Source organism: Homalodisca vitripennis, chromosome 3, assembly GCF_021130785.1.
Source record: "Homalodisca vitripennis isolate AUS2020 chromosome 3, UT_GWSS_2.1, whole genome shotgun sequence".
In the NCBI taxonomy this organism is placed as follows: Eukaryota; Metazoa; Arthropoda; class Insecta; order Hemiptera; family Cicadellidae; genus Homalodisca; species Homalodisca vitripennis.
In genome coordinates this window covers 57,763,902-57,790,454 of record NC_060209.1, presented here as the reverse complement: position 1 = coordinate 57,790,454, position 26,553 = coordinate 57,763,902, and positions in this window count along the sequence as shown.

Genomic DNA, 26,553 nt, shown 5'->3' with positions numbered 1-26,553 from the left:
ATATGTACAAATTTATGTACATCCTCAGTGTCGTAGTGCGAAAATATTCCTTCAAACCAGTGTTTCCCTCATATTAGAGAAAAATAATAAAAACAAACTGAAAGGGCGTAATGGCACTCGGCAACCAGTAGATCCAAATTTTATACTGCTCTAATTGTGTTTTTGATCATATCATAAGTCAAACTAATTAAAATTTAGTTTGAAATAGTGCTTGCTTTTAAATATCTATATGCATTTCCATGTCAGTCTTCAAAGTTTGTAAGCAGACAGAGAGGAAATAGTATGTATAAGGTATTTGTATTAGTAGATAGTTATATGAGATATGGAAGAGAGATATGAAGCAAACGTCTTAGGAATTGGTTAATCAAATAACAATATCTTTTATTGAAAAAAATGTTATAGTCTCACCCTATCTCCTGATTTTGAAGGTTGTATAATAAACAAATGATTTAATTGTGTTATTTTTGTTCATACCGTAGTTATACCGTAATCTATCAGTTGTAAATCACATAAACGAGTATAAAAAACCTATTTTGTGATGTGAGTATGTATGGATATCACATTAAACCAACTGTGAAATTGACGCCTAGGATATTGTCAACAGTCTGAGAGCCGAAAGGCTATATTTCTCTGCTAAGCACACAAAGGTATTTATCAATTCAATAGAAAAAAATTGTATCTTCAGACATGCTAGTTTATATGAAGGTCGAAATGGGATGTATCAAAAGGGTTAACAATATCAAACAATAATTTTCTTCCATTTTTATTTTCCTACCTTCCAGCAAACCGATCATTTATAACAATAGTTATGTAACTGTCAGACAACTAGATAAAGAGATTGTAATGTTAAGGCCCTGTATTTTTCATATATCACTTGTTTAGATGAATGCTTCATCAGCCAGAGAAGTTAAATGTATCTGTTCACAAATATAATGGTTCTTTCTTTAAGTAGTTATTCCTCAATATTGTTTAAAAATTTTTTTAAATATTTTATTAAATCTTGTTTTTACTAAGATAACTATGGGCTAAGTATTCCTCCACTCTGGGTTAAAATAAAAGAAATACTGTAGTTCTAGGAGCTAGCTACTTACATTATATATTATGTAAAGTTGGAGAGGGATGTGTGTATTTCATTACTCATGAAAACTGTTTTAATCGTCGGATTGATTTTCAAACTTAAACTCTAGTTATTCTAGGCCGGACCAGGAGGTTATAATGTCTTCCTGTGACTACCATTTATTTTCAAAAAGTATATGCCTATGTTGTACCTGCTATTCAATACGAAATATGGTGTAAGGCCGCGGGTTACTTTTAATATAATATGAATATGAATAATATAATAGATGGGGATAATGATAACAACAAATAATTTATTAAACTTAATTATAAGAACGAACGTCACATTTTAAACTCAACACTAATTAACTCCGATTGACTGTGGCGCCATCTGCTTTCAACGTTCACAGGCTTTTAATTGGCAATAAGGCCTGATTGGGTGATTCTTAATTGCCATTTGACTCTCAAGGCTTAATTAACGGTTTAATGTGTTTGGTGTTCAAAATTGCAGAAAATTAGATTCCAGTCCAATGATGTTTGACCTTCTTTGAAAAGCGCTCTTCATTATAAATATGCACGTAATTCTAAATTATCAATATAAGAATAAAATTGCATAGAACATTTTAAATAACAAAGTTTTACGTGATAACGGAAGAAAGCAAAGACAAGTATATGAATCCTGGAAGGTTTTTTCATTACTAAACTATAAACAGTGGTTAAAAGTACCAAACACTATTATACTTTAAAAAACCACAAAAAACCCAACTAAAATTTCAACTATGTTAAATGAAGTGTATTACTTGATATTTTGTTGTGATGTAATAAATTCTAAGATTCTATGCAGTTAAACCTATAAGTGAAACAATTTTTTCTGTTTAAAAAAGCTCAAACGAATAATTATTGAGATCATTAATATCCATGAAAAAAGTTATTTATTCATTTTTAAATATTTAGGCAAAGCTGTTTTACACATATTTCACATTACTCAATCTAGATATTTTGTAATGAAAATGTAACAAACCTAAAATATATAATGATGATTTGTAAATGTAATTTGATTCACAAAGTTCTTAGAAAACACTATATAAATTATTAAAAAAATAATTATTCTTATTAGCAGCAATATACTTACACACTTACACTCTTGATTGGGGATGACAAGGCAGATTCAGCTGTGTGTGTGTTTTATGTATATAATTAATTAGAACCATAAATGCTCCTACACGTGCCAAACATGATATAATAATTAAGTTAAACTCTTAATTAACTCATTACTAAACTATAATCTATAATTTAATCTTAATTAACTCTTAAGTTCTCTAAAACTATGTACCACGAACTTAAATAATATCTACCTGATTTATGCCTGCTTACGTTTTAAAATTTTTATAGAACTCCCATCATATTACATCATAATTGCTTTTACTAAGTAATATAAATATTTTGGTGCTAAAGATTTCGTGCGAAGCCGCGGGTAACACCTAGTATTATAATATAATTCTACACCTGATGAGACATTCATAATACTTCTTCATATAGATTACACTTTTGTAGCCTATGTGTATGCTATGTCAAAACGATTAAAAGAGTCTGTTTTGAGCTTTTCCTTCGCCTTCGATCTCTTTAGACGGACGTTTACTTTAGATTCCAGGATTTAAGTCTATGAAAGCGTCAGTTTCAGACGCTGCACTAAGTGGAAGGTGAAGCGAAGTTCACTCAACATTCATATTGAATAAACCCTTCACACAATAGCTACTTTATTTTATGAATGAGGCACGTGTGTTAAATTATCGTGTGTATAATTATTAAATAATGAGGCAACTCGTTAAATTATCAAAAATATTGTACTAGGCTTACTTAAAAATATATTTAATCTACTATTTTCTCGTTGCCAATTACCATTAAGACATATGAAAAGATAATCGCTAAACACTCAGCCAAATCCTATGGAGTGATATGCATCAATGAACTCAGTATCAAATCCTATATACAAATTAAGCTTCTTGCAAAATGTCAGGTCTGTTAGTAATTTAAATTTTTTTAGATATCGTGGGGCTGATAGGCTTGGGCAGAAATGAACATTTTGTAGCCCTTCGAGTGACAGGCTTCACCAATGCTCAGCCAACTAAACTACATAAAAATAAGAACTAATAAAATAGAATTAGGTCTCTCCAAGAACACAATAGATTAGTAACGTTTTATATTAATTTACTGTGTGAGGTTATGCGTGTCGGCATGGATGTGAGAATGGTACCAGCACTTGGCATATTGGAAACTACATGGTGCTAAACGTAGTTGGGCTATTTATCTTCTGGGTATCTTGATCAAGTTGCACCAGAAACCAGAAGTTCACATCACCCAGCAGCGACGAGCAGTGAAGAGCATCACACTGGAACACACTGTATTGATTTTGCTAACATAGTATAACATAAACCATATTATTTGTAAACTGTTATTATTTTTCAGGTCTATTACTTGTTAGACCAAAAATATTTTAGATATTGATCATCATGGGAAAATCTTGTTTAATATCCGTATCTTTTAGACCGAACACGTGTGGCAGGCAGAACAAGATAGCTGCGTTGACAAATTGTGCTAACCCCAAGTGGGAAATTAAAACGCACGGACTGTAGTTAAGAATACAAAGCTTCATATCGGCCTCTCAGGATACAGATACTCGTTCTTCGCCCATCCTTTACAAGCTCATCCAAAAGTTTTAACGCTAAGTTGAACAAAAAAATAAAACTTCACACCATACTTATGATCATGTACGTTGACCATTTTAATAGTCATAGAGATATACAGTTTCTATGAGCACCAACGTCATAACTGTCAATGTTCTCTATGATGTTTAAATGACCTAACTATACTGGGTCATATAAACCAGAGAGAATTTTAAATACATAAATACTAAGAATTCTGAATCCTCAAAACTTAACTATAACGAATAAAATCGTTAAAGTGAAAAAGATCAATTATGAAACAAAATAGTTTTCAAGTAAAATTTATTGAGTCGACATTGCATTTCCAACATTTAAAAAAATCTAGCCACAGCAGTGGTTCTATACAACGTATATCCGGTATTCGCTACTTTGTCGAGCGAGTTACTCTGACAAGCCAGACCTGTCACATTGTGACAAGCCACTGTATACTGTGACAAGTCAAAGCCGGACACAACATTGACCGGTCAAATACTGCCCGGTACGTGACGTTATTGGATTGTTTCTGCCCGAGTTATGTCAGCCGAATTATCACGCGTTGTATTTTATAAAACGCTTTGGTTGGTACTCGTGCGTTTTGTCACAAATCTTGTCCGAACATGTTCTGCTTCATCCAAAATAACTAGTCATTTCATTCCATCCACGTTCTGACTGTACCGTAGATTTGTTTTTTTTTTTGTTAATTAGGAAAATGTTTATTTTTTCGCTATAACTTTTGTATAAATCTCGCTCTATGACTTAATTTGTGGCCATTTAGATTCACAGTATAACATACTGTTTTATTATTGTTATTTATCTTCATTTATAACCCAACGTACATTTTCTTTGTCGATTTAAAATGCCTTGAACTATTTTTGCTTATAAACGTACTTTTTGAACGCAACCTTTTCAGCTTTCCTTTAAATTATATTACTTACACAAATATGCAGCATACCCTAATGTTTAGTTTTATTTTTCGGTTATATGGAAATATTTTCTGTAAAACCGCGATATTACCTCTACTTTCCTTTTTTCACTCCTAAATATTTCCAATCAATAACACAGCATGTCCATAAAGTACGAAATATATTAAACATTAATTAGTAAAAGAATTACCCGTTTGTTTTACTTAGTCTGTTTTGGGTATTGGTGGCATTTTGAATCTAGAATCCACTATCTTTGACTCAAACTTAATTTTTAATATTAATAATGTTAAATAAAATATATGAATTGGTCTTATTTTGAGTTTAATATTTCATGTGTTTTCGAATATTTATTATATTGTCGACAAGTTGTATAAGTTTGTCATTATATTATGACTATATAATGAATAATTTTCAAAAATTATTTACCTATGTTTCAAATTTTTTAAAATTTATAAATAATTTTTAATTATATTTATACTATATTTTTTTCATAAGCTAAGATATCATTTTACAATAGTTCAATAAGCAGCATGCGATAATTGACCTGATGGGAGAGTACAACGTGAAGAATATAATTAAAATCGTATATAACATATTTTTTTTGCTATTATGTACTGGCTCTAAGGTCCAGACTGTAGTTAATGCTTAGTTGGGCTATTTATTTAAATTGGTTAACTTAGTTTAATTGATCAATAAAGAGTCTAAGAGATTAGCAATGCAAGCTAAAAACAACTATTGCAGCACATTCCACTCATATTCATGCATTAGAGGATATATTAATGCATAAAGAATTATTATCCATTTACAGCAATATAATTAATCAGACACAATAAACGTTTCAACTTGCATAGAACATTCATAAGTTCTGCAATGATTAACGAATTCTTGGAAAACTTAACTGTGGAAAAGGAGTATCGTAAAAGCCGACAGAACGTTACAAAATCTTGAACCAAATAAGCCAACAGTGAGTAACTGCATATTATATTCTACAACATGTTGAAGAATATCGAATGATTGTGATTAATTGGTTAAAATGTTGTTAATACTGCGATTATCTCGTTACCACCACCTCAACCGTAAAACCAATGTAAAATTGTATTTTTTTTTTTTTTTTTTTTAATTTCGATACATTCACCTAAAAATACATTTACTTTTTCCTGGTTCCAAGAGTACCCTAAGCTATGTCGTAAGTTTCAAGTCTCTGTGGTTTTTCTATTAAAAGCTATCGCACAAATGAACAGAGACGATTTGAAAAGAGCATGTTGAGTCCTCAGCATTAGGATGAACTGCATAAGGGATAAAAACTGTATTATTATGTAGATAGATGGCATAAACTTGTAGAAATAAATTATCAGAAGGTAGGAGTACGCTACACAACCTGTTACGTAACAGGATTAGCTGAGATTGCGTGCAAAGTTTTAAGTCTATAGATAATTTTTACAACCCCTTTATTGCAACATGATACATTCTCATTTTTGTTATGGGTAGGCTATATGCGTTTCTGTGCCAAACTTTAAACAAACTCATATAATTTTATCTAGAAATGTTCCCATTCTTTAATTTCTTTAACCCGTAACCACAAAGTAGGACACCACATGTCGCGTAACAGGCTACGCTGTGTTTGTATGTAATGTTTCACATAAATAGCTTATTTCATTCTTGATATGTACTGCAGACAGATATACGATTATGTATTCATGTAGAACATTTATTTTTAGATTGCAGCGGCAATTAAAAGAGATATTGTGTCTGCATTATGAGTGACAGACTTCAATGACGTTTTGCTGCATTCCATGGTTGGACATGCACTGTTATAGAACTCATTCTTGTCTAGACAAGAATGAGTTCTGTCTAGAAATCTTCTAGAAACCTTCATTTCTAGAAATGAAGATTCATGTAAACTTTGAAGTCTATGGATTAAATATTTCTCAATACATCTTGCTACATGGTACATTCACATTATTGTACATGAAGGTCAGTAGTTTACACAGGAGGGCACAAATAATAACAGTTTCGGTAACAGAGAGGGTATAGCAACGCAAGAATACGCTGGAATCTTGTTGCCACCTTTAAATATTGACTTTTGACATTATTATTTTCCTTTTAATTCTATAGTTTAATTTTCATTCACATTTCAAAATCTCATATGATTGTACAAATTTGCTTGGAAAATTATTTTATTCTGCTATTTTCTCGTTATCAGCGTGGTTACTTATAAGTCCAAAGTAAAGTATATAAGAAAGTTAAGCAAAATTGCATGGAGTGATATGTACCATCATCGAACTCAGTGTTGCCTGTGCGGAAACGTAGCTTCATGCAAACTTTAACCCTATAAGTCAATTCTTTTTCTAAATATCAAGCGAACATGCAGACAGATTGACAGACACACACATGTGAAATCGTTAGTCTCTCGAGTTATAGATTTCGCTATCACTCAGCCAATAAGCCCAATAAGTTTTTGCTAACGCACAACCCCATAGATTAACATTTATCATGGTCAGACTCAGAAATGGAACCATGGTACCTCTATAAAAATGAAGTGTCAAACAAATATTTAAGTCTGAGGGTTAGTTTTTTCCTGAGATACGAGACAGACTTTTTCCTCGTATCTTGTGGACAGACAGACTGTTAGAAAGGCAGATAAAATATTTCTCCCATCCCTCACGTGATAGGCTTCGCTAACGCTCATTCAATGAACTCCATTGATGTCTCAGATTATAATAAATAGCCTCACGTTCATATAATAAGAAACATAACGAGGACTCGTATAATCTAGACATGAGAATATGTACAAGGAGCAATCTTAATTCCTCTCAGGGTGAGATTTCACCTACATTCTACAACGTTTGCTAAATATTCACCACCGTATTTCTGCAAATTTAATCTGTAATAAACTGCGCTGAGTGAAAGTTATAAGCCACAATGATATAATGATATTTTCTCCTGACAAAGCGCACTGTCGATGAATAATGAAGCGTGAATGATCAAAAGAGGGTAACTCCAGTGGGGGCTGAGGTGTTAGCAGAAGCGATTGTGGTGGCTGTTCCCTTGTGATCATCTTCTCGTCTGTTGTATCACATGTGACGTCACTCAGCTTGTCATAACACAGTGATTCTACCGAGCCTCCCCCTCTTCCCTGACCTCCCCTCATCAAGCTTAGTAATTGATTATTCCCGTTCGTATGGGATGAAAACGATTTTTCGCTATCCACCGCAATATTTACGCAAACTTAAATGGCTCCACGAACAACGGCCCCTTTAAGGCCAAGCTTGTATGTTACAATTAAATTATAAAGTCATATTAAAATCTTTTTCCCACTTTTCTAACGTATTTGAATTTCCCAGCAGGGATCACAAGTGGCTGGTTTATACCTTCAAGTTGAACCCACCACTGGGCACAGCAAAAACCGATGTGTCACTTAAATCTGGACAACCTAATGGATGTCCAGGAGCGGCACATCACTAACAGCAAATGTCGAGATTCTGGGGATCATGGGCAATTCGATAGGTCAAGGTCTATTGTGGGAGATGACTGTTGGAGTTGATGGGGTTTGTTCTCTAATCTCAGAGGTTCTTGCTAGCCTCAACAAGGGTGTGCCACCCCCTGCCTACTTTGACTGGAATGGCTGGTTCAGAGCTGGCCTCCCCTTCTTACGGGGAGACATGACTTTGAGATGTAGTGCCCTAATTCTTCCTCATGGATCCCGATAGGAGGCGGCCATTACTCCCTAACCTTACCTATTCGAATATCCGGAAGCAGAGCACAGGTTCTTGCAGGACTAAGTGCATTTATAATCTTCTTGTCCTAAGAGAACAAAAAAAGTATTTTAATACAAAATAGGAAGTTTAGGTAATCTTCTATCAAGGTATGACACGACTAATAATTAATTCATGAGTTATGGAAAAAATAAAGGTCACTCTCTCCAGCTATATATTTTAGGCATTTTATAAAGTTTAATCCCTTATCTTGACCTAATTATAATGTTCCAGAAAGTTCTCATGCTTCAAATGCCCACCATTCATCGTGAAATAGTCAGTATGTTTTAATGTTGCATGTCTTCCGAAAAGTTGTCTTAATGGCATGCGGCTAAAAGTTTTTGTTTATTCTTCACCGAAAACCGCTTACCACCGTAATATCAAACAAAGATGCATATGAGTAAAATCTTAAAGTTTACGAAAGGAAGAAACAGGACGATACATCTGAGTGCCTCCGTTTTAAGTTTATCAAACAAGAAGGAAGTTACAAATGCAGAACAGACGAGTGCTCTTTCCAAGTCACCAACTTTTGACTTGTAAACTTTAATGTCAATGTCTGAAGTTGAGCGATACAGATCCGCCACTGACCTTTTGTGGTTAAAACAAAACTTACAAACACAGAGTTTAATTTAACCAATGGATTAACTTTGGATTAATTTTATGTCTCCCAATTGACCAGACTGAACACTTTCAAATCAATAAACCCGAGTCCTGTAATCATATTTTAAAACAAAGATCATGAAAGCACTATAGATAATTGTTATACGGTTGGTATTTAATAGGTTAGTAAGTTGTAATCTAAATAATTTTATACTTTTTTATAGCAATGTAATTTGGCTAGTAATATAACGCTCTGTTAAAACAAAACATCTTAACATTGCGTACAAGACAGTTTACAAAGTTTGTTGGCTGTATTTAAGAAATGGATGGTTTCGAGAATCGTGACTGACCCAACGATTATAGTGATGGCAGAGCAAACATGGCGTCGGTTAAAGAGACGAAATTGGTCGAAAATTAGAGAGTGATTATCTGGAACACAAACATTTTCTGGACACATGCCACTCACCGCCTGACTAATTGGCACGAACCTGACCCCTTCTGAATACTGAGACGAGTGTTTAATGCCTTCACAGCGGATAATAAACACAATTGCCAAAAACTAAAGCGAAATAAAATATTAAATCGTTTAAAATGCGTATATTGACTGTTTTGTACGATTATATTTGTATAAATTAACATACTGTTCATATTTTATTTTGTCGGCAAATATTGAGTTTTCCAGTTGTTTATGATCAAAAAAGATTAGGTAATAAACATTTTATCTTTATGTGGGTTTTGCTAAAGTTGTATGTGATATATATTACTGCTGTTGTTTGACAAGCATTTTGAGATGAAAACTATAATCATTCTATTGGCATGCACATAAAGCATGGAGTCTAGTTATAATAAATTTGGCCAAAAAAATATTTAGTTAAAATTATTTCAAACGAAGATTAGATTTTAAATGTAAAGAGATTATTGTTCTCTGAATTTATAAATTGAAAACTTAAAGCTCAGCAAAGTCTTTGGTGGGAATGTGAAACATTTAGTAATTTATATATTCAACATTTACAATCACTTTAAATTAGAGAAAATTTTATATCAGAGTTAGTAAAGATCTCAAAGTCCAGGTAGTGGTTAAACATTCATTATTCAGTTATGATTTAAGGTTTAAGTGGTTCTTTAATATTACTCGAGTCTTCAACATAACGGGTCGACATAATCACATCTTAAAAAAATAAGTTTGTTTCACCAAATTATTCATCCGAGATGGAGTCTTCAGGCTCCAAAAGAATTGAATCTGTGATTAAGACCTTTTTTACAATAAAACAACTATGAGTAGTGTTGGTCTGGATAACATTTTTATAGTAACCAATAAAACCAAATATATCGCCGTCGTTCTCTGGTACTTTTGGTAAGTGTCTTCTTCACGATGCGATAGGAAATGGTTATTAATTCATTAAGTTCAACGATGAGACAGGAAGTTGTCAATTGTTAGCCAACTGGTTGTTTAAACACTATTGAACTGCACTATATGTTGTGAATGGTTGAGAGATAGTTCAAAATTCAGTAATATTGATAAATTGTAGATTAAATTAATAGTTTTTGCTTAAGTGATTTTCAAATGTATAATCAAATTAAATTGGTTGGCGAAGACGTTTAATAATAACGTTGGATGGTTATTTTTTTGTAACAAAAGAAAAGAGTGATAGGATATCAGATTAATCATTATTAGATTAATTGTAGATTACATATTATGCATTATTACTATATGGAAAGTATTTATTTTCTGAAATGGGGAAAGTGAAATAAATAAATAAAATTAAGATTATTACCTATGTACTTTTTTGCATGTTACATATTTTAAGTAAATGTTTAAAATTAATGAGGTAATTAAACTAAGCTAACAGACTAATTTTATCACGCCTGTTGTAAGGTCACTGAAGAACTACACGTTTTAAATAGCCGTATATCGTTAAATTATGTTGTAATAATTGTAGCATTACGTACCTATTGACCTAATAGTGATAGATTCTGAGACAATTTATAAAAGATGAGGAATTAAAGTAGACTAATTGTCCTTTATTTTAAGTTGTGATTTATATGAGACATTTAAAATTATAATTGTTTCAACAAGTACGTTGAAAATGTATGGGATTATTCCAAGTGATATTGTACAACTAATAAACTTTGGATTAAAGTAGTTTTTAGTTCCGTAACTGAAATTGTCGTTTAAATGTGTTATACGTAGTTATACAATAAAAGAGTATTCGTTACGTACGCCATAGAGGATTAAAATTATGTTTACGACGGCATTTAAACAAAAATTAATTTTGACCTTATTTGGTTTTTTGGGATTCGTTCTACAATAAATAAGTATATTTAAAGAATTAGAATAAATATGTATTGAATACATTCTGAAACAAATACAACTATAGTTAATACATTTACAATAATAATAACCAAGTAGATCAACTTCAGTGCACTATATACACAAAGAACTGTTTAATTAACTATTTAGAATAGAATATAGAATAGAATATATTTATTTCCATCTTTTTTCAATTTATATTACATAATAAGATGACAACTTGGAAAAGGCAAATAACCACCATTTGCCAGTATTCGGTGGTTATTTTGGTAATTTAATTATAGCATAATTACAACTTAAATTAGTAGTCTTCCGTAATAATTAACCATTTATTTTTTCGGCTTCTGTAGCGCATACCAACTAATAATAATAAAAATAAGTATGTAAGAGAAAGAAAAAACCATATTTAATAATTGCACCTATTTTACAGTTATATCACCGTTAAAGAGAAAATAATTGAAGAGCATCACATTAAAGATATACAAAATTTATAACAATATAGATTAATACTAAATTAGATCGTAAGCTAGACAGTCAAAGTTAGGAAACAATAGGAAACAATTACATTAACAATTTCTCCTAATTCTGCCAGAAAGTTGTAATCTGTTTCTGATAATATAAATATTTTTGCACAACCCGATAAATATCAAGTTTTTGGTAAATTTAATTTACCTTACACTAGTATTTCCATATATTTTATAGCAGAGCTAACTATAATTTTGAAAAGAATTCAAATAATAGTGATATAAAAAACTAAACACTTCATGTTTGCTGTCTACCAAAATTGCAGTGCGCTGCTGGTTCTTTTTAGAACAGGTTCTATCTGTCTCTATAAACAATGAACTAAACCGAACAACAGACGAACGAGGAACGTAAAAGCTTAGAGAGAGTAATTGACAATTCCAGACTAAAGGTTCTGAGAGGTTCCTAGAGGTTCGTCGTCGTTTCGTCAGCGATTGAAAGGTTTCCTCCATTGGGAATCCGAGTTGACTTGTCTGGAGTTACTTCTCTTACTGTCTTATTTTACACTCATTGTTTTGTAGACAAAGCATTAAGATTAAAGTCTTAGGATTATTAGTCATTTTCATCAAAATGAAAAATTTTCTTAGAAATTGGTCCAAAAAGTGAGCGTTCAGTTTTAATTAGATATTACTCTTGATATTGAATTTTTAATTTAAAAAACGAATGTTATTATTTGTAAAATAAGTAAATTTCTTTTATAGTTGCTCATTTCATAATTTACAAAGATGTACAAAGTTTTAATTACTGTAATTAATTAAAATTATTGCTAGTAAAAATACAAAACATTACAGTTCAAACATTACATTCAAAATAATTTGTTAAGCCTTCATAATACGATAATACTAATGTATACTGTATAGTAATTTCAACATTATAATACTGTATTCCAAAGTTATAAAAGTTTTCTCCTTCGAATAATTGTTTTTGTTTTATGAATATTGTGGAGTAACTAACTTATATTGTGGCTTTACAGTAATTTATTAGTATTCGAAGATGCTACAGAAGATATTCGACATACTACATTTAATTATACAATCTGTTGTACTGTGGACAGTACAACAGATCTCGCAGACAATGAGATACTATGTCATAAAATATTGTATATACAAGGGTGATTTTTGAAATCGAATTAGGAATCAATAAAAATAACCATCTTAATCTGATAGTGAACAAAATGGGCATAGAATTGCATAAATTAACTATTTAATTAATTAATTTTTTACTATTTTTATTTTTACGATTAATTAATTTCGATTACTCATCAACATCTGATTTTAATTACTACTGAATTTACCAGAACCAACGTGAATTTGTAAAAAACTGTGTAACGGAAATGTTTCTAAGTAAAACTAGAACATACTAATCCTCTTTAGTAGGATTACAAATTAGAATCCTCTTTTAATGATTGTAGTTGAACTCGTACCATCGATCCGCTTCGACGGCGAAATGAATTCCGTCTCGTTTTCTTTATATAATGATACACAGATTTGCAAATTGTAGGTCGGAAGAGACCAAGAAAAAAATTAGGTGCTTCTAAATACTAAAATTCACCTGTGGTTGATTTGGTGTGGTGATCTGCTTGATCGTATCCCCAGCCTGAGTTCCAAGAAATTGGCCACGGCATTCAGTCTTAGAAATAAGTATAAATGCTAATAACGAAATGATGGCCTGCCTGTGTGTGTGTTCTCAGGACATGTAGAAAATGGAATGATCTAATGCTTGTGTGAAATCTGTTATGCCACACGTGCTATGGCGTATTCTTCCTTTGAATTTGCGCCAAAAAATTATAGTTTTTCATTAATGTGCTGGAATAGACATACGTTATTTTTGTTCCAACAGTTTCAGTGTGATATTTTGTACAGTTGTGATTGTACGAATTTGTGAATTTCTTCTTGTGGATGTAATCTATTATTTCTAAATTTGTATTTAAAAAGACCTGTCTGTTACAGTTCTCAGCTATATCATCTCCGGCTATTGTACATGTAGAACGTTGTATAATTATTGACAGTTTCAGAGTAGACAACCTGGGAGATACTCGAGGCAACCTTTTTTTTAGTAACACTATCTCAGTCAATTCGCTTTGGCTATTGAAGCATTTCCAATGGGAATCGGAAAAAAACTCTCTGGCTCTCATATTACTCAAGGAAAATAAAGTTTTATCGATAACATTATAGTAACTTAAATTTTTAACTTCTATTGTGATAAAAGTTTTTTTTTAAATAATAACGTTGCTAATATGTTAAACATATAATGAATTTCGTAATTCCCACAGTATTTATTCTTTCTCAGTGCACATATTTGTGACACTGATTAGTGTTAGAGTCGGTAGATTTGGATTTTAAATACATAGATTTAGTCACGTAAACACTATTTAAGTTAGTTTAAAAGGTGAGTTATATCAAATGTATAAACTGGATTTTTAATTTCATAATGTGTGACATAGAACATTAACTTGTGACATAGAACTTGTTGTATCCAATACAGTTTTCTTGGTTTAGACAGTTAAGTTGGCAAATATAGGTTTTTATAGGCTGTTAAAGAAACATTAGATTCACTTTGCGGACCATTTACAGGGTCGTTAACATTAACTTGGGGGTCGCTGTTAGCGTTTAGAGGATCTCGTCGGTAATTATGAGTCATTTCAGTTCAAGTAAATAAATTCAATTTAATTTTAACGTTTTTTTCAATTTTAGATTTTTTTTAATGTATAAAGTAAGTTATAAAAATTACATTTATTTCTAATATGCAATACTATTTTACTATTTATTACGTTAAATACTTTTTTTAAATATATTTTAATTATATGTAGTTATTACTGTCATTTTAAAATCTTACCGGTTTTGAAATATAGACTTGTTTTTGTTATGAACATCTTTTTTCGTTCTTTTTTTTAGATCCCCTTTTAAGCCTTATTCTGTCCGACCTCATGGGCCACTGGCCTGTGCGAGGATCTTATCAAACAGAGCAAGGGGGAGTGTCGATACAGTACTAGGTCGAAGGTACTGATAAAAAGTGCAACCGCCACAGACAGGATTTGAACCTGCGCTATCTCTAACTCAGACCCAAAGTCCAACGTCTTAGACCACTCGGCCATCGGCACTCCCCGATAATAAATAATAATAATAATAATGATATTCCCCGATTTTATTAATATGATATACTGAAGAAGTTTCTGTTACTAACTTATATAACCTGGGGATATCCGTAACAAATGTACTGTAAAATACCCTAAAAATCTCCAGACGATACAATGTCTTGCAATCATCACAATCTTTTCAACCTCACATGTTTGTTCATGAACGCAAAAACAACCTCTGACGAATGGTGGAAGTTCAACCCAATAAAGTCCACACAACCTAATCCCGTACTACTGAGTTGGAGGCGCATGCACAGTTGGTCAGGAAACACTTGAGGTCACATTGGAGGGGCGGTGTGGAGTTTTATTAGGACACCTCAAATAAATTAGTTAACGTTCTCCATACATAAGTGGTTTTCCGACATTAGCAATAAATATCACACTGACGTGGTAAAAACTTGTTGAAGCACACACAATCCTCTCACTTTTCAGATTATAGTACGAACTGCTTCTTATATAAAAAAACAATATTTACTTTTAGAAAAAGTTGTAAGCACTATTCTAACGGTCAGATTTTAATACTTTAACCGTTAGATATAACCTTGTACTTTTGAGTAAACCTACTATCCCTATGTTTGAGCTTTAAAATCTTTCCATTAAAAAAGAATATCTATCTTGCCATTTTATCTCGTTATGTAACTTCAAACAATAAAGTATTTTCGTTAATGATAACGTTAATGAAGAACCTCTTAAAATATTTTAAAAATAAATATTATTGAACATGACATTAGCTTATAAGATATTGTCTGTGTGAAAATATTCCTTAGGTATTTTCCTTAAAATCTTAGAGAAATTTGTGATGTATGTGTGAGTAAAAAGAAGTTATCAGAACAAAAATGTTGGTTTCAGAGAGTCATGTAGGCAAAGTTTTTTAAAAGGCTCGAATGCTGACACCTCAAAGTCAAAGTCAAAGTCAAAGTGTTTATTTGTCATTAACAATTAACATTGCATGACAATTGTCAATAATATTACAATAATAATAAAAACAAAAGATATAATAACTAAACATATCTTATTTTTACATTAATAATCTCTTAACAGAGTAAAACTCTCCCATCAATCAAAACACTTAAGATCTTTTTCTAAATTTGCTAACCAACATTTCTGCTTTTATTTTTCCAGTGGGAGACTATTAATAATTTTGATTGCTTGAAAAATATAAACTGGTTTTCAAAAATGAGGTACGGTAGTTATTGGTATCAGGTATACCAGATGAGTTTCTTAAGTTGTAATTAGTAGGAAAATCAGAGTAAAAATTCATATTTTTCTTAGACAGAGTTAAGGTTTCAAGTATTATGTCTTGGATGTAAAGAATTTTGTTTGAAACGGAAAACCCCCTTGCATGTTGACTCTTGCCAGCCCCTAATACTATCCTTAGAGATTTCTACTTGCAAACGAAAGCTGTATAGGTCATATTGTGTATGTTCAGAGCCCCATATTGGAAGTCTAGATAATAAACCATAACAAAGATGTGGGTAAATGCACCCATAATAGCCAGCCCCAGAAGAATTTCAGTACTAGAAAAACTGGAGAGTCTACGTAATCAAAAATATGCGCTGCAAAATTTATCCCACACACCTGTCCATGTGAAGGTGAAAGTTCAGGCTTGAGTCCAAAATCACACCCAGAGAAGTTGTAAATTGTGACGAGTTAATAACGGAATCGCCTAAAATAAATAATTTAGGTGTGTCCATATCATATTAATAAAATCGGGGAATATCATTATTATTATTATTATTTATTATCGGGAGTGCCGATGGCCGATGGTCTAAGACGTTGGACTTGGGTCTGAGTTTAGAGAATAGCGCAGGTTCAAATCCTGTCTGTGGCGGTTGACTTTTTTATCAGTACCTTCACCTAGTACGTATACGAGCACCGCCCTGCTCCTGTTGATAAGATCCTCGCACAGCCCAGTGGGCCCATGAGGTCCGGACCAGAATAAAGCTTTAAAAGGGATCTAATAAAAAGAACGAAATGATGTCATAACCAAAAACAAAGTTCTATATTTCAAAACCGTAAGATTTTAAAATGACCGTAATAACTACATATAATTAAAATATATTTTAGAATGTATTTAACGTATAAATAGTAAAATCGTATTGCTATTAGAAATAGAATGTAATTTTATAACTACTTTATACATTAATAAAAATCTAAAATGGAAAGAACGGCAAAATTAAATTGAATTTATTTACTGAACTGAAATGACTCATTTATTACCGACAGAGATCCCTCTAAACGCTTAACAGTGACCCCCAAGGTTAATGTTAACGGACCCGGTAAACGGTCCGCACAGTGAATCTAATGTTTCTTTAAAAGCCTATAAAAACCTAATATTAGCCACTCTGTCCTAAACAAGAAAAACCTGTATTTGGATACAGCAGTCCATTTATACCTTTTGATATATACTCTCCTACTTAAACTAACTTAAATAGTGTTTACGTGACTAATCTATGTATTTAAAAATCCAAACTACCGACTCTAACACTATCAGAGTCACAAAATGTGCAGTGAGATAGAATAAATACTGGGTGGGCAAACTAACGAAATTCATTATATGTTTAACATAATTAGCAAGGTTAATTATTAAAAAAAACTTTAATTCACAAAGATAAGAATAAATTTAAGTTACAATAATGTTATCGATAAAACTTTTTATTTTCCTGAGTAATATGAGAGTCCAGAGAGTTTGTTCCGATTCCCAATTGAAATGCTTCAATAGCCAAAGCGAATTAACTGAGATAGAGTATTACTAAAAAAATGTTGTCTCGAGTATCTCCCAGGTTGTCTACTCTGAAACTGTCAATAATTATACAACTTCTACATGTAACAATATCCGGAGATGATAAACAGAAAACTGTAACAGACAGGTCTTTTAAATACAAATTTAGAAATAATAAGATTTACATCCACTAGAAGAAAATTCACAATTCGACAATCACAACTGTACAAAATGTCCCACACTGAAACTGTTAGAACAAAAAAAACGTAAAGTCTATTCCATCACATTAATGAAAAACATTAATTTTGGCGCAAATTCAAAGGAAAAATACGCCATAGCACGTGTGTCATACCAGTTTCACACAAGCCTAGATCAATTCATTTTCCTACATGTCCTGAGAACACACACAGGCAGGCCATCATTTCGTTATTAGCAATTTATACTCATTTCTAAGACTGAATGCCGTGGCCATTTCTTGGGAACTCAGGCCGGATACGACCAAGCATATCACCACACCAAATCAACCACAGTTGAATTTTAGTATTTAGAAGCACATTTTTTTTTCTTGTCCTCTTCCGAGCCCACACATTTGCAAATCTGTGTATCATTATATAAAGAAACGAGACGGAATTCATTTCGTCGCGAAGACGGATCGATGGTTACGAGTTACATCTACAATCATTAAAAGAGGATTCATAATTTGTAATCCTAACCTAAGAGGATTAGTAGTTCTCAGTTTTCCTTAGAAACATTTCCGTTACCACAGTTTTACAATTCACGTTGGTATCTGGTAACTTCAGTAGTAATTAAAATCATATGTTGATGAGTAATCGAAATTAATTAATCGTAAAAATAAAAATAGTAAAAAATAATTATTACGCAATTCTATGCCCATTTTGTTCACTATCAGATAAAGATGGTTTATTTTTAATGATTCTAATTCGATTTCAAAAATCACCTTGATATACAATATTTTATGACATAGTATCTCAATGTCTGCGAGAGCTGTTGTACTGTCCACATACAAGAGATTTTGTATGAAATTAAATGTGGTATGTCGAATACCCCTCTTCAGTAGCATCTTCGAATACAAATAAATTACTGTAAAGCCACAATATAATAGTTACTCCACAATATATCATAAAACAAAAACAATATTCGAAGAGAAAACTTTTATAAATTGGAATGCAGTATATAATGTTGAAATTACTATACAGTATACATAATTATTATCGTATTATGAAGGCTAACAAATTATTGTTGAATGTAATGTTTGAACTGTAATGTTTTGTATTTTGCTAGCAATAATTTAATTAATTACAGTAAGTAAAACTTTGTACGATCTTTGTAAATTATGAAATGAGCAACTATAAAAGAAAGTTACTTATTTAACAAATAAAACATCGTTTTTTTAAAATAAAAAATTCAATAATCAAGAGTTAATAACTAAATAAAACAGAACGCTCACTTTTGACCAATTTCTAAGAAAATTTTTTTTCATTTTGATGAAAATGACTATAATCCTAAACATTAATCTAATGCTTTGTCTACAAAACAATGATGGTAAAAAAAGACAGTAAGAGAATAACTCCAGACAAGTCAACTCGATTTCCAATAGAGGAAACCTTTCAATTGATGACGAGAACATCGACGAACCTCTAGGAAACCTCTCAGTATACCTTAGTCTGGATTGTCCAATTACTCTCTCTAAGCTTTTTCGTTCTCGTTCGTCGTATGTTCGTTTAGTTCATTGTTAAGAGACAGATAGAATCTGCTCTAAAAAGAACCAGCAGCGCACTGCAATTTTGGTAGACTGCAAACATGGAGTGTTTAGTTTTTTATATCCTATATTTGAATTCTTTTCAAAATATAGTTAGCTCTGCAATAAAAATATGGAAATACTAGTGTCAGGTAAATTAAATTACCAAAAACTAGATATTTATCGGGTTGTGAAAATATTATATTATCAGGAAACAGAGATTAAAACATTCTGGCAGAATTAGAAAATAGTATAATTAAACAGTATCTTTTGTGTATATAGTGCACTGAAGTTGATCTACTTGGTATTATATTGTAAATGTATTAACTATAGTTTATTTGTTTCATATGTATTCAATACATATTTATTCTAATTCTTTAAATATACCTTAATTTCTTGTAGAACGAATCCCATAAAACCAAATAAGGTAAAAATTATTTTTTGTTAAATGCCGTCGTAACATAATTTTAATCCTCTATGGCGAATACTCTTTTATTGTATTAATTAACTATCGTAAACCATTTAAACGACAATTTCAGTTACGAACAAAAAACCACTTAATGTCCAAAGTTATTAGTTGTACAATATCACTTGGAAAAACCCCCATACATTTTTCAACGTACTTGTTGAAACAATTATAATTTTAAATGTCTCAGATAAATCCACAACTTAAAATAAAGGACAATTAGTCTACTAATCTCATCTTTAAAAATTGTCTCAGAATCTATCAAGAATAGGTCCAATAGGTACAATTTGCTAATAGTTATTACAACATAATTAAACGATCTACGGCTAAATTAAAAACGTGTAGTTCTTCATTGACCTACAATAGGCGTGAAAACATTTAGTCTGCTAGCTTATTTCATTGCCTCATTATCAATTTTAAACATTACTTAAATTTAACATTCAAAAAGTACATAGTTAATAATACTTAATTTTATTTATTTATTTCACTTCCCAATTTCAGAAAATAAGTACTTTCCATATAGTAAATAATGCATAGTATGTAATCTACAATTAATCTAATAAATGATTAATCTGATATCCGATCACTCTTTTGTTACAAAAAAATAACCATCCCAACGTTATAATTAAACGTCTTCGCCAACATTTAATTGGTTATACATTTGAAATCACTTAAGCAAAAACTAATTAAATTTAATCTACATTTATCAATTAATCACTGAATTATGAACTAGCTCTCACCATTCCAAGCATATAATGCAGTTCAATAGTTTTAACAACCAGTTGCTAACAATAGACACTTCGTGTCTCATCGTATGAACTTAATAACTTAATAACCATTTCCTATCGCATCGTGAAGAGACACTTCACCAAAGCGTACCAGAGAACGATAGCGACATATTTTGGTTTTATTGGTTATTATACAAATGTTAATCCAGACCACCATCCTCATAGTTGTTTTATGAAAAGTTCTTATGACAGATTCAATTCTTTGGAGCCTGAAAACTCCATCTCGGATGAATAATTAGTAAACAATTTCTTTTTCAAGATTCGATTATGTCGACGTATGTTGAAAACCCGAGTAATATTAAGCAACTACTGAAACCCAATCATACTGAAGATGAGTGTTCTAACCAGTAACTGGACTTTGGATCTTTATTAACTCTGATATACAAGTTCTCTAAGTTAAAATTATTGTAAATGTTGACTATATTAAATACTATATGTTTCACATTGCCACAAGACTGTGCTAAGCTTTAAGTTTCCAATTTAAAAATTCAGAGAACAATAATCTCTTACATTTAAAATATAAATCGTTTTTAATATTTAACTAAAATTGTTTTGGCCAAATTTGATTATATTAAGACTCCATGCATGCAAATAGCATGATATAGTTTTCATCACATAAGCTTGTCAAACAACAAGCAGTAATATATATCACATACAACTTTTGCAAAACCACATAAAGATAAAAATTTTATTACCTAATCTTTTTGATCATAAACAACTGAAAACTCAATATTTGCCGACAAAATAAAATAATGAACAGATTTAATTTATACAATATAATCGTACAAAACAGTCAATATACGCATTTTAAACGGATTTAATATTTTAATTTCGCTTCCGGTTTTTGAGCAATTGTGTTTATTATCCGCTTTGAAGGCAAACGAACTCGTCTCAGTACTAGCAGAAGGGGTCAAGGTTCGTGGCCAATTAGTCAGCGGTGAGTGCATGTGGTCCAGAAAAAATCGTTTGTATTCCCGATAATCACTCTCAAATTTTCGACCAATTTGCGTCCCTAGAGCTGTGACCGACGCCGAAGTATTGGACAGTGTGTATGTTTGTGAGTAGGAAGATGGGTGGGTGTTGGTTGATGGATAAAGAATGGGGGGTGTTGGGGGTGGGGGGTGTTTGTGGGGGGGGCTCCGGGATGTGTCGATTATGGGTGTGTGGGGGGGGGTGGGGTTGCCAAGTTGTGTGGGATATGTAATGATAATTGAAAATTATATTTGGGTTGGAGGGGGGGGGGGGGGGGGTGGATCATATCATATAGGCTTGTTCAAATGCTTAACATATGTTAGTAATATTACACGTTTGTAAATTTGGGTGAATTGATGTTCGTTCTTCCATCAAACAAAAAGTTCTGTAGCGTTTGACTCTAAATATTGTTTGACCTTAGTTTAAATACTAGTGCAATGTTTAGATTTATTTACGTTTTAAAACTCATAAAAGACTTCGTTCCTTTTGTTATATTTGAAGAGTTTCAATTAAATGCACAGATGTTTTACAACCACAATAGACAATGAAATGTGTCTTTATCATTATTTGTTCATAGAAACTGTTTCTGTCTTTGACTAATAAAAGGATCAACGTATATGGCCATAAACGTGGTGTAAAGTTTTATTTCTAGTCTAAACCCAGCGTTAAAACTACTGGAAGCCCTTGTAAAGGATGAGCGAAGAACGAGTGTAGATATCCTGAGTGCCCGATGAAAAGCTTCGTATTCTTAACTACACTCCGTGCGTCTCAACTTTTCACTTGGGGTTAGCACAGTTTGGCAACGCAGGGATCTCGCTATCTCGTCCTGCCTACCACACGTGTCTGGTCTAAAAAATACGGATATTAAGCAAGATTTTCTCATGGTCATGAATATCTAAATGTTTTTGGTCTAACAAGAATTGGACCTGAAAAATAATAACAGTTATAAATAATATGGTTAATGTTATATACTATGTTAGCAAAAACAATACTTAAAATTTGAATTGACTTTGGACGTGCACATGCGAAATGCGAATTGCCGATAAGACAAAAGGGCACTCACCATTTATTTACAGTGTTGCTGACATCATCTCCACACCATAAACGGTGATGTGCCAGATGAAACGCTATAGTCCAACTACTGTAATTCAGACTCTTATATTAGCTGGTGCAGGAATTATATCTATATTTCTGTAATATAGCACATGCAGAATCAAATTTAGGTCAGATTAATATGTCGTATAAACCTACCATCGGATTTGAACACTTGAACATTTCATGGGAAAAAACAGTTAGTTTGTGTTCCAGTGTGCTGCTCTTTACTGCTCGTCACTTCTGTGTGATGTGAACTTCTGGTTTCTGGTGCAACTCGATTAAGATCCCCAGAAGAAAAATAGCCCAACTACGCTTAGCACCATGTAGTTCCAATCTGCCAAGTGCTGGTACCATTCTCAGATCCATACCGAACGCATAACTTCACTCACTAAATTAATATGAAACGTTACTGATTTACTGTGTTCTTGGAGAGACTCAATTCTTGTTTATTAGTTCTTATTTTATGTAGTTTAGTCGGCTGATCATTAGTGAAGCCTCACTCGAAGGGCTATAAAATACTAATTTCTGTCTAGCCTATCTGCCCCACGATATCTCGAAAACAAAGATATATAACCAATAGTCGTTTGACATTTTGCATGAATCTTCATTTGTATGTAGATTTTGATATCACTCCATAGGATTTGGCTGAGTAGCGATTATCTTTTACATAGGTCTTAATGGTAATTGGCAACGAGAAAATAGTAGATTAAATATATTTTTAAGTAAGCCTAGTAAAATATTTTTGAGACTTTAAAGAGTTATATGTTAACACACGTGCCTCATTCATAAACATAACGTAGTGATACCTATTGTGTGAAGGTTTATTCAATATAAATGTTGAGTGAGCTTCACTTCACCTTCCACTTAGTGCAGCGTCTGAAATCTGACGCTGTCATAGACTTAAATCCTGGAATCTATAGTAAACATCCGCCTGAACAGATCCAAGACGAAGGAAAAGCTCAAAACGGACTATTGTAATAATTTTTCATAGCATACACATAGGCTACAAACGTGTAATTTAAATAAAGAAGTATTTATGATTGTCTCATCAGGTGCCGGATCATATTTTAATATAGAGTTAAGGAGAGAACTATTAAATTACTCCCTTTTTGTTAAAAGTGGTGTATCCGATGACCAATAATCAAACTAATGTCAACATTTATAGCGAATTTTGGTCTTATTATTCATTTGTTGCTACTTTAAATTACAGTTTATCATTATATTTCGTTTGCTTTGTAGGTACGTTTTCCCTTTTCTCTGACACATAGTTTTAATACATATGAAATTTGTCAATATCGTTTGTTATTTTTTTATCCGTTCTTCTATGATAGATAGTGTGTAATTATATTGCTGCTAATAAGAATAATTTTATTAAATAATTTATATAGTGTTTTCTAAGGACTTTGTGAATAAAATGACATTTTAATGTAAATCATCGTTATATATTTTAAGTTTTTTACCTTTTCTGAACAAAATATCTGTATTGAATACTGTAAAAAATGTGTAAAACAGTTGTGCCTATATATTTCTCAACGATAAATAACTTTCATGGATATTAATGATATCAATAATCATTCTTTTGAGCTTTTTAAACAGAAAAAATTATTTCACTTATAGGTTTAACTGCATAGAATATTAGAATTTATTACATCACAACAAAATATCAAGTAATACATTTCATTTAACATAGTTGAAATTTTCGTTAGAAAATTTTTGTTGGGTTTTTTGTGGTATTTTAAAGTATAATAGTGTTTTGTACTTTTAACCACGGTTTTTAGTTTAATAATGGAAAAACCTTCCAGGATTCATATTTGTCTTTGCTTTCTTCCGTTACCACGTAAAATGTTGTTATTTAAAATGTTCTATGTAATTTTATTCTTATATTGATAATTTAGAATGAAGAGCGCCTTTCAAAGAAGGTCAAACATCATTGGACTGGAATCTAATTTTCTGCAATTTTGAACAGCAAACACATTAAACCGATAATTAAGCCTTGAGAGTCAAATAGCAATTAAGAATCACCCAATCAGGACTTATTGGCAATTAAAGGCCTGTGAACGTTGAAAGCAGATGGCGCCACATTTAATCGGATGTAATTAGTGTTGAGTTTAAAATGTAACGTTCGTTCATATAATTAATTTTAGTAAATTATTTATTGTTATTATTATACACATCTATTATATTATTCATATTCATACTATATTAAAAGTAACCCGCGGCTTTGCACCATATTTCGTATTGAATAGCAGATACAAAATAGGCATATCCTTTTTGAAAATAAATTATAGTCATAGCAAGACATTATAATTTCCTGGTCCAGCCCACAATAACTAGAGTTTAAGTTTGAAAATCAATGTTTTATGGTCATGAATCCAGTAAGTAAAACAGTTTTTATGAGTACTAGTGAAATATAATTATTCCTTTCCAGCTTTCCGTAATAGACATATAATATGAGTAGCTAGCTCTTACAACTCCAGTATTTCTTATATTTTAATCCAGATTAGAGGTATAATAAGTCCTTAGTAATTTTATTGAAAAACAAGATTTAATAAAGTATTTTAAAAATTGTTATAAACAATATTGAGATATAACTACTTAAATGAAGGTTTCATATAAATATGAAGAACCAATATTTAAATTCACAGGCTGATGAAGCATCCATCTAAACAAACGATATATGAAAATACAGGGCCTTAACTACTCAATCTATTTATCTAGTTTCTAGTATCTAGTAATATATCTATTGTTATTAATGATCGGTTTACAAGAAGGTAGGATAAATAAAAATGGAAGAAAATTATTGTTTCATATTATTAAAACTTGTGATACCATCCCATTTCAACCTCCATATAAACTAGCATGGCTGACGATAAATTTTTTATATTGAATTGATAAACACCTTTGTGTGCTTAGCAGAAAAATATAGCCTTTCGGCTCTCAAGACTGTTGAGAATATCCTAGGCGTCAATTTCACAGTTGGTTTAATGTGATATCCATACATACTCACCTCACAAACACGTTTTCAATACTCGTTTATGTGATTTACAACTGAATAGATACATAACTACGGTATGAACAAAAATAACACAATTAAATAATTTGTTTAATACAATGTTCAAAATCAGGAGATAGAGTGAGACTATAACATTTTTTCAAAAGATATTGTTATTTGATTAACCAATTCCTAAGACATTTGCTTCACATCTCTCTTCCATATCTCATATAACTATCTACTAATACAAATACGTTATAAATACTATTTCCTCTCTGTCTGCTTAAAACTTTGAAGACTGACATGGAAATGCCTATAGATATTTAAAAGCAACCACTATTTCAAACTAAATTCATTAATTAGTTTGACTTATGATATGTTCAAAAACACAATTAAAGCAGTATAAAATTTGGATCTACTGGTTGCCGAGTGCCATTACGCCCTTGCAGTTTGTTTTTAATTTTTCTCTAATATGAGATAAACATTGGTTTGAAGGAATATTTTCGCACTACGATACTGAGGATGTACATAAATTTGTACAATTATTCTTCAGAGACACGTGCAAAATAAAAGATATCCGAGAATTAACAAGAAGCTGTGGTAATGCTTTTTCAAAGGTTGTTCTTGGATATACACAGCATTTCAATAGCAAACACTAAAATAACAGAATTATTATTTGATCATTTTAACTGTTTTAACTTAACATAATATTAAAACACTTTTTACGTATAATGTATAAACATTTAAGGGTATC